The sequence below is a fragment of the Triticum urartu genome, chromosome 2 (genome assembly GCF_003073215.2).
Source record: "Triticum urartu cultivar G1812 chromosome 2, Tu2.1, whole genome shotgun sequence".
NCBI lineage: Eukaryota > Viridiplantae > Streptophyta > Magnoliopsida > Poales > Poaceae > Triticum > Triticum urartu.
In genome coordinates, this window is record NC_053023.1 from 730,330,219 (window position 1) to 730,347,499 (window position 17,281).

Genomic DNA, 17,281 nt, shown 5'->3' on the forward strand with positions numbered 1-17,281 from the left:
CCACCTGCCCCGAGCCACCTCCCGCAGGCAAAGCCGGCATCAACCGACCGGCAGACGTGACGGGGGGAGAGATATCCGAGGCCACCTGCCCCAGACCCCCTCCCGGCGAGGAGGAAAACTCGGAAGCCACCTGCCCCAAGTCGCCTTCCTCAACAGAAGGAGAGCAAACCGAGGCCGCCTGCCCCAGGTCACTCCCCGACAGAACAGGTACAACAAGCTGCGGCACCTCCAGATAAGGTGTCGTCTGCTGGGCACGAAGGGGAGTGGCCACCGGCCGATCCCCAGGAATCGTGTCCACATCATCCTCCAAACCCAAAGTCGGTAACTCGCGCTCAAACGCCTCCTCGGACTCAACTCGATCACTCCAGAGCCTCGGTGGTGCAGAGTGAGGCTCAAAAGACCCAAATCTCAGAGTCGTCGAAGGGACCACAGAAGGTGAGACTGCTCCATCCCCGGTCGACGCCGGCTCGGGCCCCGGCCCCTTGGACAACTGTCGTCCAGGGTCCTCGACCGACGACTCCCGAACTCCTGCTCCGCCATCACTCTCATGCATATCCATATCAGAATCATGAGCCGGCGCACCCAGAAGGCTCTCATCCTCAAACTCAATAGCCAAATCATAGACTCTACCTCGATAAGCCCACTTAACCACATCCGGAACATACTCAATGTTCAAAATACTAACCAAGACCTGAGCAATCCCATGAGCTCGGGTAAACTCCATGTCCACACGCTCAGGCTTCCCTACCAAAATGCCCATACTGGCCACCACCCGAGCATCCTACAGCGGCGTAGAAGGAGCCCCGGAGAAACGCAACCACGCCTGAGTAAGCGGCGTGCCCTGTGGCTCCACAAGCTTCCACTCCTGAATCTCAAGGATACCATCCGTTTCCGGCACCTTACACATCCCAAAGCTCAACAGCCTCTGCAAATCCTCAACAGAAGGAAACTCAACCCTGAACATCCTATCAGCCATACTGACAAGGTCCCACTAGAACTCCCCAGGAGCCAACTCCCGGAGTCTCTGCACAATCTGTGTCTCAGCCACCTCTCCTCTGGTAACCTTGACTATCCCCGTGGTCATACTCGTGGACTCGTCAGCAGCCTCTCGCTCATTTGGAGATTCAAAAAAAGTTAACTCAGCACAGTATACTCCATACATCATGAGCGACGGTGCCTGATCATGCAGCATCGGACACTCCCCAGACTCGTGTGCCAGCTTACCATAGGTATCACATAACATAGCCACACACTCCGCGATGAAGTGACCCTTGTCACCGCACAGGTAACAAAGCATCTTTTCCTTCCTACGCGCCCACTTGGAAGCCCTCTCAGCCTCAGACCTATCAGACAACTCCGCAGAAACATTGGTCATAACCTCGTTCTCAGGAACCTGCACAGAGGCAAGAGCCGTCACGACCTCCATAGCGTGGCCAGGCAAGAGAGGGCCCTCGGCAGACTCGTCAGCTGTCGTCTGGTCGACCACAACTGGAGGTGGCGGAGGACGTGGACGGTAACGGCCCCCTCTGCCTCCTCGACCACCCCGATAGCCACGGAACCCTTGTCGCTGGCGATGTCCCGGATCCGAGGGCCCCTCGACGAAGCCTCCTGAAGGACCCAAGAAAGGCCTACTCAGCAAAATCCATCACTCTGCCAGGCATAGCCACGACCACCACCCGTTGATGAAGAACCACGGTGCTGGCTCGTCCCGTAAGCATCATATCCGTCATCCCCCCATTGACCTCGGGGTGCCACCGTAGACCCAGGCGGGCGAGCAACGAGATGCGGAGGAGGAGCTGGGGGCCTAGGTGGCGCAGCTCCCAGGCCCGCCGCAGGCACGGCCGCCGTACTCTGCACAGCCGGGGGCGGTATTTGCACCGGACCCGAGGGCGGAGGAGGCTTAGGAGGCACAGCCCCCCGGCCAAGAGCCACCGCCGCACCCCCCAGAACAGGCGGCCGAACACCAGCTGCTGGGCCGCCCGGACCACCTCTCCCGCCTGGCAGCACTCCTGGAGCCGGCGGCCTCCCAACAGGGCCCCCGAAAGCCACCCGCGCCGTCATGGCGGGAGGAAAAGACGCACCACCACGAGCAGTAGCAGCGGGCATCTGCAGTCCACGGCCAACGCCCGATCCCGGCGGCGCCGCGGCCCGACCAGAGCCAGTCCCCAGTTGCGGCACTCCCGCAGCCCGCCCCGCCCTAGAGGGAGGCGGCTTCTTCCCGGGAGGCGGAGCTCCGCCAGGCCCAGCCATCGACCCAAGGGGGGGGGGGAATGCGGCGCGCCTGGCCCGATCTTGTGGAACGACGACGCGGCGAACGACGAACCCTAGGACGCAGCGACGGCGAAACTGAGATAGGACGATGCGTGCATGCACCCCCTCCCGTAGCAGCGCTAGTTTCCACGTCTAACCGGGCCTCATACCCAGTAGACAGTGGCCCAAACGCAGCCGCAAGCCCAGCGAGGTTCGGATCATCCCCGACCCAGCGCACGCGATCATGCTCATCGCCAGTGCTGCACGGCTTGGACGAGAGAGGAGCCACATCCAGGTTCTCGTGGGCCACTTGCCCAGTCGAGACCACTCGAGATTGCCCCTCGTCCGCTCCCCCATGTTGGGCCTCAATGCCCAAGCAAAGGTCCACAGCCGGCCCACTCATCACAGCCCAAAAGCAAATTCAAACGACCAACCCTAGCCGCCCGGATCCCAGCCGACGTACGGCTCACCGGCGCCGGCGCAGGAAGGTCCGATCTCCCCTTCCTCTTCTTCTTCTTACGAATCACTCTAGTCCAAGCATCTTGCGGAATGAAATCGGACAACGTTAAGGGCGGGAGGCATAACTTAGGCAATGGCCCCTTCCAAGGCCGAACCGCCGTCGCCGCCGTCCTCCGGTGAATGATCCGGCGAACCACCTCCACCCTATCCGCCGCACACAGCCCTAACCTCGCCAGATCATCGGCCGGCACGATCTCATCGACCAGCGCAGCGACCTCCTCCTCTGAGTAGCTGGGGTTGAAAGCCTCGTAGATCACATCAGAGGGCGACGGCGAGTAATCAGCCGGCGAACTGCCGGCGGAGCCCCCGTCGTCGTCGTCCTCGTCCGAATCCGCCAAGGCCCAGAACCTGCCCCCTACTCGCCTCGCAGAGGGATTCGCCGGCATCGGCGGCCGGCTCGCCGCGACCACCCGAGTCACCGTGGTCGCCTCACGCGGTCGCCTCACGCGATGATCCTGTGGCGTGTTCGTAGTCAGATCGACGAGCTCCACCGCCTTCTCTTGAGCAATCTGCATACAACAGTCGACAACCACATCATACGAATCAAGACGAATCCGAGAACCTACCTCGATTATATCATTGGCCGATAGGTACTCTCCGGTAAGGATGTCGTTGTCCATATCCCGCAACGCCACCCAACGAGATACTTCAGAAAACAAGAGGCGTCCTTCGATCCATCCGGAATCAAGATCCGGATCGGTGAAGCGAATGCGCCACTGCACCGCGAGTGGCCTTCCTCCCTGCGCCTGCTCCTTCTCCCCAGACACCGCCGCGTCGATGGATCCTCCAAGATCCGGTTGCGCCGAATGCGACGGCGCATTTAGGCGCGGAGACGGCGCATCCGGGGGCGACTCCGGCGCACACCTCCGGAGATGCGCATCAGGGGACCGGGCATCACCAGTGGACGGCCGGGCATCGCCAGCAGGCGGCCCATCGGAGGCGGACGCCATCGCCAGGACTACGTCTCTCTTTCACTTCAACGGGTAATTTGTCTGCATTATGCCTACCTATCCTTATTGATGAGCATTGGACTTGGAGTCTGTTTTAGTTAGGGGTAGCTTCAGAACTTGAAATCTACTTTTCTTTATCTATAAATCTATAAATACCTAAATAGTTCATCCCCATTATCCTATTTCTCTTGACATGCAAGCTATCCACATCATCAACCCTGCCACATCTAACATGCAGACTCCCACGTCACCAAATCTGCCAACTCATCGGTGGACCGTCTAATCGGTGGACCGCTCCTCCCAGGGGTGTGTTTAAGTTGAACACTGATGCCTCATTCCAGAAGGATTCGGGGAGAAGTACGGTGGGCGCAGTGGCCAAAGATTGGATGGGCAGGCTACTTGTCTCGGTTAGCCGTCAAATTGACACCTGCAAGTCTGTACAGGAAGCTGAAGCCATGGCAGTGTCTGCCGGGATGTCGGCCCTGTCAAAACTGTACCGTGGAGAGATCATAGTGGAAATACCTAAATAGTTCATCCCCACTATCCTATTTTTTTGACATGCAAGCTATCCACATTATCAACCCTGCCACATCTAACATGCAGACTCCCACGTCACCAGATCTGCCAACTCATCGGTGGACCGGCTAATCGGTGGACCGCTCCTCCCAGGGGTGTGATTAATTTGAACACTGACGCCTCTTTCCAGAAGGATTTGGGGAGAAGTAAGGTGGGCGCAGTGGCCAGAGATTGGATGGGCAGGGTACTTGTCTCGGTTAGCCGTCAAATTGACACCTGCAAGTCTGTAGAGGAAGCTGAAGCCATGGCAGTGTCTGCCGGGATGTCGGCCCTGTCAAAACTGTACCGTGGAGAGATCGTAGTGGAAGTAGCTAAATAGTTCATCCCCACTATCCTATTTTTTTTACATGCAAGCTATCCACATTATTAACCCTGCCACATCTAACATGCGGACTCCCACGTCACCAGATCTGCCAACTCATCGGTGGACCGGCTAATCGGGGGTGTGATTAAGTTGAACATTGACGCTTCTTTCCATAAGGATGTGGGGAGAAGCACGGTGGGCGCAGTGGCCAGAGATTGGATGGGCAGGGTACTTGTCTCGGTTAGTCGTCAAATTGACACCTGCAAGTCTGTAGAGGAAGCTGAAGCCATGGCAGTGTCTGCCAGGATGTCGACCCTGTCAAAACTGTATCGTGAAGAGATCGTAGTGAAACTGGACTGCGCTGTTGTCGTCAGTGACCTGACCTCCAGTAAGCCGGTGGCCTCGGAGTGGTACCCGCTGATTCATAATATTAAACTGCTGCAGCACGATTTCAAATCGGTTAACTTTGTCGCTGTTAGACGTGGAGGCAATGGACTGGCCCATGGTCTTGCGGCGTTGGCAAAGACTAAAGGCAATCAAGACAAGATCGATGATATTCCTGATGATGTGCGAGAGCTGTGGCTCTCTCAAATGTAATTATAAGAGCATCTCCAGCTGCGTTCTCTCAACAGGCCCTTTTCATGAGTTTTTTTTATGCCGATGCCTAAAAGTCGGTCCAGTCACATCTCCAGAAGCCTGTTTTTCGCTGGTTTGGGCCGAAACTGGCGCCGGCGGACCCAGACCGAACCCGGTGCGCTGGGGCGCCCGGGGGCACCGGGGCAGAGACGTTTTGGCACGAAAGCTGATGGGCTCGCCGAGTCAGCGAGACGCCGCTTCGTCGCCCTCGTCGCCTCGGTTCCCGCGGGAATTAATGCGAAGACTGCCGTGCTGCCGCGCCGGTCAGCCTCATTGATGCCTCATGGGCAGCGCAGGGAACGCGCCGCGACGCGCGTCCAGCCACGCGTCGTCCAGCATGCCGCCCGTCGCTGCCCAACTACGACTATAAAAGGCGACCTCCCCACCGGTGGACGCCACAGCTCTCATTTTCCTCCCTCTTCGGCATAGAAAGCAACACTCTCCCCTCTCCCCGCCGACGAGAAAGATGGCCGAGAGGTACCCAGGCGACGGCGCGGCGGCGAACGGCTTCAGCCGCCGCCACCTTCAAGAGGCGGAGGCGCGACTGCTGTATGAGGCGGAGTATTCGGCGTCCCCGGACATGCGGGTGCAGGGGACGTGGAGGCTGAGTGCCAGCGGCGTCCCGGTGCCACCGGTACCCGAAGGGGTGGCGCGGCGGGCCGAGATCGCCCGCATTCGCTCGTCCCTGACGGAGGAAAAGCGGAACGAGCCGCGCTACGCCGCCGACAGCCACTGCCTCTGGACCATGTACTTCCAGTGCCACCGCGAGGAGCAGATCGCCTCCACCAACGGCGTCATCCCGCGGGGCAGCCACAACGCCGACGGGCGTCGCGAGTGGTGGGGCGTTCCGGGCCGCATCCTCGAGGCCGTCCTCGACCACATCGAGACCGGCAACGTGCCGCGCCTCGAGCACCCGCCACGGTCGTCCTTCTCTCGCCGCCATGGTAGCTCCTGGACGCCGCGGCAGATGGAGCCGGGGTTGTCCTCGTCGTCGGGCTCTGGCTCGCCGGCCGCGCTCTTCCCCGTCAAACCCGAGCCGGAGGAGACGCCGCTCGGGCGCCGCACCCGCAGCGGCGCCCTCGTCATCAACGAGGGTGCCCCGTCCTCCCCGCGCGGATCCTTCCGCCTGGTCCGGCCGAAGCCAGAGCCGGGGCTGCTCCCGGTGAAGGCGGAGCACGTCGAGATGGCGGCCCCCCGACGACGAGTTCGCCCTCAAGTGGGCGAAGGAGGACTACGTCCGGTTGTAGGTACGCCGTCAGTGCCGGGCGTACGCGGAGCTCCAGGCCCGGCATCGCGGTCGCGAGGAGGGCGGCGTTATCGTCCTCGACAGCGATGAGGAGGGCGAGGCCGGGCCGTCCAGTGCACCACCGCGCCTCAGCGACCCGGGCCAGGGCTACAGCAGGGACGTCGCCGGCCCAAGCCAGCCGTGCGACTACGACGACGATAACGATGATGACGACGGTGGTGACTACACCCGCTTCTACAGGCTCCTCGGCATGTAGGCGATGGCGACGGCGACGGCGGTAGCGGCTAGGCATAGTTTAGGCGTTGTTCAGGCGTAGTTTACATGTGTTCGTGTTTTTTTTTACAAATTTTAATGAAGTTTTGTCGAGTTTGTGCAAAAATGGCCGAGTTTGCATATATTTTGTACGGAACGTCGCTGAACCCGGGGCGACCTGTGGACCGGTGATAGGGAGCTAGGTCGCCCCAGGAACCAATCTAGCGCCGGCTCGTCCCCAAGCTGGTTTTTTTGACGCCCTGGGGGGCCGAACGGTTGGAGATGCTCTAACCCTAGTGATTTCTACTCTTGTTATCCTAAAAAAAAAGATCTACCAACTCAGAAACTATCTTTCTTATTTTTTTTCCAACAAATCGTTTGGTTCAATCTAGATGCGATGAATTAACCCACCTCTAAATACTCTGTCTCCTCCCTTCAGCTTCTCCGCCCCCGCCTCTCCCCCTCCCCCTCCCCCATCAATAATACCAACCCGCATCCCCAAACCTTCCTTTGCTTCCACTCTCCATCTCCCTCCGTTTCATCGCGTTGGCCATCCTCTTCCTCACGTTGGGTTCCTCGCAAGGGTCCTCTTCGTCTACCGATGCCATCCAGGGCTACCTTAGATTTTGATCGAGTGATCGGCCAACAACGAGCAAGTCCCACGGCGTTGTAGTCTCTAGATCATGGCTGTCCCATCCCCGCATCAGGAATTTATTCTCCTCGCCAAAGGTTAGGCTCCATGATCTCATCCTTTCACACGCATGTAGATTTGATGTTGTTGATTACTTTGTACTAGGGTTAGCAGTTCTCAAGTTAGGGAAAGTATGTACGTTTCATTATTCTTTTCAGACTGCAACTTTTGATGTTGTACGCCACCAGCAGCTTTTGATAGGTCGAGGTCTTCTCGATCGATCTCGCCTGTCCGGCCCAACAGGCAAACTCGACCTTAATCTGCAGTTATATGTTGTTCGTACTATTAGAACCCAAGCGGCCAGGTGTCGCCTGGGCGTGTCGGCACACGCGAAAAGCGGCGTGGGGCCGCTCTGTCGGTGACTGAAGCCCTTTTCCCGCCGTTTTCTCCCGCTTTCCCCCTAAGCTCCCCTCTCTTCTCCATTCCTCCCGCCAAAACGCTCGCCTCCTCCCTACCCTTCCGTCCGTCATGCCGGCGAAGAAGTATGTGATGCCGCGCACGACGACGGATCCCACAGCCGCCGCCGCCGTCGCCCAGCCAAAGCACAGGAAGCCGAGGGCGCCGCTATCCAAGCCCCCCGGCATGAGCAACGCCGAGATGATGGCGGATGTGGAGCGCTGGGAGGCTGTCACCGCCGACAGGCGCAACAGGGCCAAGAAGGCCAGGGAAAAAGCGGCGCACGCTGCGGCGGCGGTGGAACAAGCGGAGGTGGAGCGCGCGGCGATGATGAATCCACCCGGTGGGCACTCGTACGCGGCTTGGAGCCAGCAAAGCATTGGCTCTCCGGCCGGGTTCTCGTCGTCGCCGCACCCATGGAGCACGTCGTCGCCGGGCTATGCCGATGGGGACGCCCATGCTGGCTTCAACCCCAACATCACCTTCCCACATGGGCGCCCTGTCCAGCGCACGCCCTCGCCCGTGTTCGCCGGCGTGCAGTACCCGCCATACACGTACTCGCCGCCGGACTATGCAGCCTCACCGACGCCACCTCTTCGCCGCGTCCTCTACTCGCAAGCCGCATACTCGACGGATCTCGGTGACGCCAACGCGACGGAGGCCGACATGGAGGACATCATCGCAGTCGGGACGGAGGCCGACGCCGCTTCCCCCGGGTTCACTACCCAGGACGGCTCGATTGACCTCAGCGACATGGACGACAAGCTCGGCTACGGCGAGGAAGAGCCAGAGGAGGAGGAAGAGGAGGAGGAGGAACCGGCGCCGACCAGGAAAGGCAAGAAGAAGAAGAAGAAAGAAGAAGAAGAAGAAGAAGAAGAAGAAGAAGAAGAAGAAGAAGAAGGTGGCCAAGCCCGGCGAGCCACGCATCAAGTGGGCGTCCAAAGAAGAGGAGTGCCTCGCCAAAGCGTGGAAGGTCGTCTGCCTTGACCCGGTCACCGGCACAAACCAGAGCATCGAGACGTATTAGGACCGCATTAAGGCCAAGTTTGACGAGCGGAAGCTCGTCGACCCCTACTTCAAAAGCGTGCACATGAAGCATGGGTCGAAAGCGATGGCGAACCATTGGGGGCTCATCAAATCGGCGTGCAACAAATGGCATGGGATCGTCGAGGAGGTCGCGGCTCGCCCGGAGAGCGGCACCAACGCGAGGATCAGGTATCGCATGTCGTCCTTATTGTTGCCTTCCGCCGTGCGCGCCGTGTACGCGCGCCCAGCACGCCAATGTTCTTTCCTTTGGCACAGCTGCTATGCATGCTCGCCATGTTCTGCGATGACAACAACGACGCAGAGTTCAAGTACCTCCACGTCTTCAAGCGGATCGACAAGTGCGAGAAATGGATGGCCGTCCGACACACCCTCGCCAAAGCCAAAGAGACGTACAAGCCGGACGCGCCGACCGCGGGCGCGGCCGACGGGCGCCCGGACGGCAACAAAGGTGCCAAGAAGGCGAAATACGCCGAGTCGGCTGCCGTGCGCGTGCAAGAGTCCATCGAACACTGCCTCGCCGACGCCAAGACCAGGGCCGCCCTGCGAGAAGAGAAAACTGAGGCGAGGTGCGTTGTTTTGATGACGAACAAAGCCGTCAAACTCGAGTTGCTCCGAACCAATGCCGCGGCAAAACTCAAAGCTCAAGACGCGAAGAAGAGGAACAACGACCTCGCCTTCTTGATGGGCGCCGCTGACATGCTTCAGAGCGGCGACGAGAAGCTCAAGGCGTGGTTCTTGGCGGAGCGCGACCTCATCCTGAATCAGATACCGCCGCGCTGACTCCTTCCAGCCCGCGTACGCCGACGACGACACCGCCGGAGGTTGAGCTCGACATTTGATGTACTTCTTCCGCGTTCTTCCTTTTCTGTATGCCGAACTACTGCGTGTCCTTTTATTTGATCGCCAAACTATGGCACCGAATCGCCGAACTACTGCGATGATCGCCTGTTTGTTGTTTCTTTTGACCGGGAACGATGGAGTTCGAATATGGGGTGCCTTGGGGGGCGACACCTAGGGGCGTGGCTGGGGAGAAACGAACCCCGGGGGTGACTCCTTCCAGCCCGCGTACGCCGACGACGACACCGCCGGATGTTGAGCTCGACGTTTGATGTACTTCTTCCGCGTTCTTCCTTTTCTGTACGCCGAACTACTGCGTGTCCTTTTATTTGATCGCCAAACTGTGGCACCGAATCGCCGAACTACTGCGATGATCGCCTGTTTGTTGTTTCTTTTGACCGGGAACGATGGAGTTCGAATATGGGGTGCCTTGGGGGGCGGCACCTAGGGGCGTGGCTGGGGAGAAACGAACCCCAGGGGGTGATCTAGCGCCGGCTCGCCCTTAGGCCACTCTTTTTCGACACCCTAGGGGGCCGAACGGCTGGAGATGCTCTTAGTTTCAGCCAATTTCGATCCATCGGCAAGCCGATCTATATGCATGTATTCATGTGTTGCGGCTATATATAACGGCGACACGTGTGATGGCTGCCATGGCAGCTTTACTAGCGGCCTAACAGGCGATGGACGGGAGTAACGCTGCTCTTCCATGTTTTCGATCTCACCCTTTTGATGCAGGAGACTTTGGCATCGGTCCATAGGATTGATATAAACATTCATATTCTTTCTTGAGAAAAAGGCAGCTGTTCTTTCATTTGATCATAGAAAAAATATCAGATGAAAAGAAAAGGAAATGGATCAGATGAAAAAAAACTAGCATGGATATTCATTATTTCCCTACATTCGAAATTAATTATATTTACTAAATCAATTGAAGTCTTGCCCAGGCTACAATTATTGGCAATACCCTTTTACAATGATGTTTCACAGATTTGGTCATATTCGTCATACTACATAAGCATCGCTGGTATTTTTTTTCTTTTTTTTAATGTTGTGGTCGTGTATGTTTACTATTTACATGAGCAACCGAGATTAACTATTTTTAACCCTTCCAGATCATCATCTTGCTATCCTATTGGCAATACCCTTTTACAATGATGTTTCACAGATTTGGTCATATTCGTCATACTACAAAAGCATCGCTGGTATTTTTTTTCTCTTTTTTAATGTTGTGGTCGTGTATGTTTACGATTTACATGAGCAACCGAGTTTAACTATTTTTAACCCTTTCAGATTGATCATCTTGCGATCCTGCCTTGCTGAATAATTACTGCATATTTGACCCTCCATTCTTTGTTCGACATTATTTTTATGAGAATATTTTATTTTCTAACCAATAGTTAAAACACGCAAAAACTGTAAACACATGAACATTGTATTTAACGGTCAGTTGCATTTGATGTGCTTTAGCCAATTCTGGTATGAAGTTTCTGTTATAGCTCGGTTGCTTTTGTTTCATATAACTGGTGCTTTCTGAATATGCACACAAAAAAAATCTTTCAGATGCCTGTCTAATGTGAGCTCTATCGAAATGTATGGATAGCACATGTGTATACTGACGACGTTGCTTCTAATGCATGTACTTATTCTCCATGAAGTAATTATTTGTTTAAAGGTAATTTTCAGGTCATGTTCCTTCAACACTACTGGGAACCGCTGAAAAACTGTACAATGGTGAAGACCATTAAACCCAATAAGAGTCGCACAAATGGCCATCCCTGGCATTAGACACGTCATCATGGAGTACTATTCTGGGAGGCCAATCGGGAGATCCTCAGAGCAGTTTCTGGTGTGGGATTAAAATAAAGAAAGAAAAGACCTCTTACTTCTCATCCAACGCAACTTCCCCTCTCCCTCGTTCTTTCCACCCATGAGTGGCGGCTAGGGTTGCCGCCGTCGGAGGCGCCACTGGCTCGCCGGCCGCCTCTGCCCCATCCCCCCTTTCCTCTCCTAGGCTCCTAGGCGGGCACGCCACCCCCTATTCCTTGTCTTGCCTCGTGGCCTGAGTTAAGCGGCGGACCTCCAAGTCCAGGTCAGTGGAAGTGGCCGCCATGGGGGCCATCAGCTGCCTTATGGCCGAGGGGCGACGACCATGCCAACGGAGATGACGGTCCAGTCGATGGCGTCACGGTTCGGCTTGGCTTGGCGACGGCGTTGTAGCTCGCTATCGGCGGCCACCCTCTCTTCCTTAGGTCGGCCACCCTCTACCACTCTGAAGTGTTCATGATTTTTGTAGGATTTATTTGATTAGGAAGATCTAAAACGGATTTGATTTTGTTGGATATGAGGTGTCCATGTCCCAGATCCATAACATACCTGAGGAGATGATTCCAGCAGGGGTATGTATAATTGATGTCATGAATTCCACTGCTCGAGGGCAAAAGATTCCTCTCTTTTCTATTGCTGGGACTCCTCATAATGAAATTCCTGCTCACATTTGTCGTCAGGCTGGTCTTGTCAAGAGGTTGGAGAAAGGAAAGCATGCAGAGGTAACCATCTCTTTGAAAGAGACCATTTTTTTCAATCATAACCAAATCATTGCTTGTTGATTGATCTGATTTCTTTGAGGTGCCAGGGTGGTTGTGAAGATGAAAATTTTGCTATTATGTTTGCTGCTATGGGAGTGAACATGGAAACAAACCCAATTCTTCAAACTTGATTTTGAAGAGAATGGTTCCATGGAGAGGGTCACCCTCTTCCTGAACTTGGTATTTACATTCTGTTTGTTAAACAGACTTTCCTGCAGCAAGACAAGAAATGTTACTGCTCAAATAATTGCTTATGCTGCTACAATTTATGTAATAATGTTTTAGCCGTCTCCTAAACAAGATTTGACTTGGTCAATGTCAAAGAGAATATAATTTAACACCCTGCTCCTGTTTGTCTTTTAGGCAAATGATCACACGATCAAACGTATCATCACCCCTTGAATTTCCCTAACAACAGCGGAATATTTGGCATATGAATGTGGGAAGCACGTTCTTGTCATCTTGACATATAAGAGTTCATATGCAGATGCACTTCATGAGGTATTGCCCTTTATATGTCATCAACTAGAAAATAATTTCATTGAAGTGTGTTTTCAATCAATTAGTTCTTCCTTGGAGTACAGTTGGTCCTGATGTTTTGCTAGTGACATGAATAATTAATGGTTTTTTGGGAAGGGCTGATAAAAAAGATTGTCTTTATTACACAGTAAAATACCATCCATCTAATTGTAAAAATCTGGGAGGTACATTTGTCTGGATATTCATTTGCATAACAAATGTTTTGAGTGGATATTCAAGATTGCTGGCATCGAAGGTTTTGACTCCTAGCTTCCAATTGGGGTTTATTGTTGTAGATTTGCTAATTTGCGCTGGCGGCCAGTTGGACAACTGTGGCTGCTCAATGACCATCAATCATCAGGTACGAGTTGGCATCTAAAATTCATAGGCTTCTAGGGTATGCTGCAAATTATTGCCAGACGGATGTAAAATTTCTCTTCGTTCATCTCTCCCGGTTGTGCTGCTGGTACTACTGTTTCTTGGTTTTGTCTCAAGAAAACAACCACAACCTATTTTGCTTGATCGCCCAGTTTTGCGTATATATAGCTTTGGTTGTTCTTACCTAGCCTTTTATATCCGCCATAAATATTTCTTATTATGATTATTTGCTTTGTGTTCTTGATTATTTGATCTGTGTTCTTAATTGGGATGAGCTAGGAGGAACAGACAACATTTAGCTTCCGGGATCTCTGTTTCAAATGACTCGATGCGGCCTTGGCGATGGTCCTGCTAGAGAGTTCGTCGATGGCAGCAGCAAGCAGTCCCAAGGCATAGGTAAGCTCCTTTGTTTGATATATTTTAGCTTCGTCCAGCAGGATGGGCAACCGTCTTCTTCTCTTCAATTAATCATATCTATCTGTGTAGGTTTCACTGGATTTAATTTTAGTTTTGTCTGCATTGAGTTGTTTGTTGTTTGATTATTTTATCAAGTGGAACCTGGCTTCTCATGGACCTCCCAGCATTTACCTAAGCAATGGTTACTATACTATACACATCAACTACAGTTGCGGAGATCTGAACTACAAATTGCCCTATGGTGTATTAACTCTGAAATATCATGCACAATCATGTACATTAAATGTTTGAATAAGTAGGATGTTCATGCTTAACATAGTTTACTGCAGCAAATACTTTGTATGTGCTTCCAAAGTTCTCTTGCTTGCCGGCCGCTTCTGTTGCATCATTCTGGCAACCTGAGAGTAAACTGCTGGAGGTGATATAACGTTCTCCCTTCCATTGCATGGTTTGCTGCCAATGCTCACTATTCTTTTGCATTTCTTCTATGGCTAAAAGTCGTCCAACAATTTTCATATGTACCTGCTTCTTCTGCAGATGTTATTGCATTAGCGAACTGCTCGTCTATAATTTTTTCTCTGCGAAATAAATACACATGCATAATTTTTATTTTATCATCTGCAATTCTGGTTTATTTTATAGTCTTGGTTGAGGTCCACTTTATTAGCCAAGAAATTATCTATTTATTTGATTTGCCTAAATAGACAGTAAGGTCTACTATTTTTATTTTATTGGAGCCATAGTTTGATTGAACCATACTGAAGTTACAAGTAATTTCTGTTTTTACATCTGTATATTTGATTTGCTTCATGTTCTTGATTGAGACAAGTGAGGAGGAACATCGACTATTTTGCTAGGCAATCACATCTAAGACAAAACATCCACGGTTGTTGTATGAGTAAAAGCTATACAAAATACTTTTAAGGAGGAAGCAATATATGTGTTTTCTTTTCGCTTCCTTGCTCTTGCTTAGTCCAGTCTATTTTATTCACAAAGGAATCAACTGATATTCTCTTTTCTTCGGCAGCCGGAATTCGAAATTTCAAGTGCTTTGATGTAGATAGTGATTACAATGTGGCCAGGCCTTGAGGATTTTTTCAGGTTTTGTAACAGGAAGTTATCTCTAAAAACTATTTTTCATGGTTGCTATCAAATGGTATGTTAATATTCCCTTGGCTTCATTACTTTGGTCCAGCTTTGTTTTTGTTAGATCAATCATGTTGAGTTCGCGCATTCTGTTGATCTAACACGATGAAAGTATAGAGATACGTTGACACACCAGCACATTCCATAGTCATACATGTTAATGTTTGTATCCCTTATTGATATACTTGACCGTTCCGAATTACCGATAGTCATACAAGTTAATATTATTATCCCTTATTGATATACTCGACTGTTCAGAATTACCGCTAATCTTCAGCGGTTACCAAATAATTGGAGAATCTGGATCTTGGTGCTTGATTTTGGCATCTATGGTACATGGCTTGATATGTTTTTCTCGGTTCTACTTTATGGTACATGGCTTGATGAAGGCAATTCTACTTTATGGTACATGGCTTGATATGTTTTTCTCGATTCTGTTTGTAACTGATTTGTACTCCTCCATATCCACCATGTTTGACATATTAATTCTGTAATTCTATAATCATGCATTAAGAATGGCAAGTGTATCATTAGTGTTGCTTCTACTGGTACATATTGTCATATTAGTTGAGTTATCAACTGCTGCTATCATATGCTTAGTAAAGTCCCTACCATTGAATGCTAATTTAAATACAATAACTCACCCACTGATGATGCCATTGAGCCCTGTTCGTACTAAAAATTGTTATTTTCTCGCTCTAGGTGTCAGTTAACTAAATCGACAACAATCAGAGTTTAAAGTCCTCCTTGTCGCAACCGGCAGTGTCCGGTCCTGGCTGAAGGTAGGAGCTGCTTTATGCATTGTTCATGTTGTGTTCTTTACCTTTTTTGTGAGTTTTGCACAAAAGTTTCTCCAGTTACAGGCTTAAAAGGATCGGTTTGCATGGAACAATGTTCAGAACCTAATATAACTAAATGTCAGTTGCCTGCTCAGTACACTCTTTCAAAGTTGTGAGCGGATAAATTGTGGTTATAGAGAGTAGAGTTTGATTCATTGCCTGATGAAGGAAGGTAGGATCGAAGTGCTTTTTCAGCTATGGTAATCGCCATGGTTTTCTTTTTGGCTTCTTATGCATAAGATCTAATTTTAGTTTTAAGTGTTACCCAAACAGAGGAGTATTTATATTTGCAGCAGCACTTTGTGGATCATAACGGGCAAATATTTTTGTAGAAGATAAGTCAGGTTTAGAACCTTTGAGTACGACAACTAAAAACTAAAAGTAAATCCATTGTATATATTCAAGAGTGGTTATAGCTCTTTTATGATTAGTTTCAAATACCTATGACTTTTTAAGCTGCACTTTTAATAAGAAGTCACTGTTTTGTAAGAAAGTATTTTGATGGAATTATGTATATGGCTACTTGGAAGTCACTGTTTTGTAAGAAAGTATTTTGATGGAATTATGTATATGGCTACTTGGTTCTGATGTTTTCTGGAATTGTGCAGACTTGGTAGTCACAATGGAGTTCTGAGACAGGAATCTTGATCATTTCTAACAAATGATAATAGTATGTTGTATCACTTTAGTTGATTCAGATTTCAACCATACTCTGTTTTGCTTTCTGCAAGGCCAGGATTGTACCATTCTTTTAGGAAGACAAGGTCTTCTCTCTTGTTGTTTGGATGCACTGTGCACTTATACATGAGCAGTATTAATCAGTACTCTCCACTTTGTTAAGACCTGCTTGGTATAAGTTATTGGAAATGTGTGGAATACATATTCTGGTGAAATCTTATATATCTGATTCTGTCATAATAAGCATTGCATATATTATTCACATAGGTCATACAGTTTCTCATAGGACTTCTATACAATACATCTCAGTATACTATTACATTTGATCAAAATATTAAGCTGAGATTCCTTTTCAATTCTTCGACACAGGAGGAATGTACAACACGGAGATTCATCTGTTCTATCTACTACCCCTATAAAAGCACGAAAAGGGCGGAGAACCAATTCATCTCATCCGTCAAATAATGTGATCTGATGGTCTAAATCGCTCCAATCTATCAAACGTGTTTTACACTTTAATTACCCATGATGCCACTCCATGTCTCTGCTAACCCACTGATCTCACACTATTCCATCCGTACCCTTGGTCGTCCCAGAGCACGATGCCACGATCCATATGCCATCTCTCCCGTATTGCTGCCGCCAACCGCTCGGAGGGTCACCGACCACGGCTCTTCCTCTCCGCCGCCGCCCCACGCCGTTGCCACACCGCTGTAACCGCCCGCATCTGCTTAAGCGTGGGTCGCGGGAGGTCCTTCTCCGTCCGAGCGGCTGCGCCGCCGAGGTAGCAGTGGGGGTCGTCCCGGCCGCCACCCAGAAACCGCAGCCCTCCTCCCGCCGCGCAGGCTCCGCGACGAGGCCCTGCTGGCACGCCCAGCCGCCACCACCAGGGCCGCGGGCCGCTCAGGGGCTCAGCCGGGCGGCCGTCGCCCAGGGGCCAATCCAGACGCGCGCCGGCAGACATGGCCCGCTCGCCGGTTGCTCTGCGGCTGGAGGAGAAGTTCGACGATGAGGC

General features: G+C 51.8%; 1 long non-coding RNA gene across 3 annotated transcripts; it reads left to right on the forward strand.

Moving 5' to 3' along the window:
- The first annotated feature begins 12,171 nt into the window (after positions 1-12,171).
- LOC125534450 lies at positions 12,172-16,456 on the forward strand. 3 transcript variants are annotated; one of them, XR_007294489.1, is made up of 5 exons: positions 12,172-12,250; positions 12,337-12,790; positions 13,105-13,169; positions 13,466-15,531; positions 16,197-16,456. It is a non-coding gene; the product is annotated as an uncharacterized LOC125534450 (long non-coding RNA). The 3 variants fall into 3 exon arrangements; XR_007294490.1 differs by having other exon boundaries at positions 12,337-12,469; positions 12,653-12,790; positions 13,466-16,456; XR_007294488.1 differs by having other exon boundaries at positions 13,466-16,456.
- The last annotated feature ends 825 nt before the right edge of the window (positions 16,457-17,281 follow it).